Genomic DNA, 1,103 nt, shown 5'->3' with positions numbered 1-1,103 from the left:
GCAGCGCGTTGCTGGCTTAGTGACGCTTTAGATTTTATTGCTTGGGTAGCAAGTATAACTCTATCTGCACAGGAAAGTAATTCAAGATAAACTAGTTGGGCTATTGTAATTGATAGTAGAAAGCGTTGTGGTCTTGGCAGAGTGATTCGCTCGGTGGGGTGATCCGCTCGGTGGTGGACCACGTTATACGCCTTCTTCAAAGCAGCAAAACAACCCACATCAAGGGGCTGCGTGAGGTGTGATGAGTGAGGAGGCAAACAGAGAGTGATTATCTTGTTATCCTTGCAGTATTGCTGGAATTCAAGAGAGTTGTGGCTCTCATGACTATTAATAATAAGCAAACAGTAGCTGCCAACAGTACGCTGCTTTGTATGCCTGTTAAAGTGCTTTATCTAGTCTAGACCAAGCTTGTTAGTAGTCTAGCTGTTATTAGAGACCCTAATAACCTAGTCTTAAGGCAGTTCCTCTTCTTTGTACTAGGCAGAGAGGTAGTGGTAGGCCTTAAAGATAAGAAAGGCCAGAATGGCCCATCCTTTAGCATTAATGCTCACTATAGCTGTAGCCCACTCCTAGTTACCTAGCTAGACTGCCTTTGGTTGACCTTGTTGTTCTAAAGCTGTAACAACTGCTCCTTAGGAGATCTAGACTATTATGAAGCCTGTTTTGTTAAAGTTGTACGTGTCTTTATCCTGAATGCTATACTTGGCTTTAACATTGGCTACCACGCTAAACCAGCCCTGCAGGACCTCAGGATCCTCACAGAGGGCTCTCTTGTAGTTATACTTGTGATTAAACTTGACCTTAAGCTCTAGGTGTCGCTTAATAAACGTACTAGGCTAGTTTGTGCTAATAGGGCCTAGATTGCGCTCAGCGCGCAAAGAATTGGCCATAGTAGCTACATCTGAGAGCTGAGGGGAAAATCCTCGCGCATCTAGCTTAAGAACATGTTCAATAACCACCTTCTCCTTATTGTTATCTAGCTTCTTTAAGTTTGCTGTAGAATTAGCGCGTAAAGGTTGTCCTGCGTGTTAGTTGCTTAGTGTCTTTTAAGGGACCCTGTAGATAGCTGCAGCGCGTTGCTGGCTTAGTGACGCTTTAGATTT

Source organism: Didymella exigua (assembly GCF_010094145.1).
Source record: "Didymella exigua CBS 183.55 unplaced genomic scaffold M421scaffold_29, whole genome shotgun sequence".
In the NCBI taxonomy this organism is placed as follows: Eukaryota; Fungi; Ascomycota; class Dothideomycetes; order Pleosporales; family Didymellaceae; genus Didymella; species Didymella exigua.
This window is presented reverse-complemented; position numbering follows the sequence as displayed.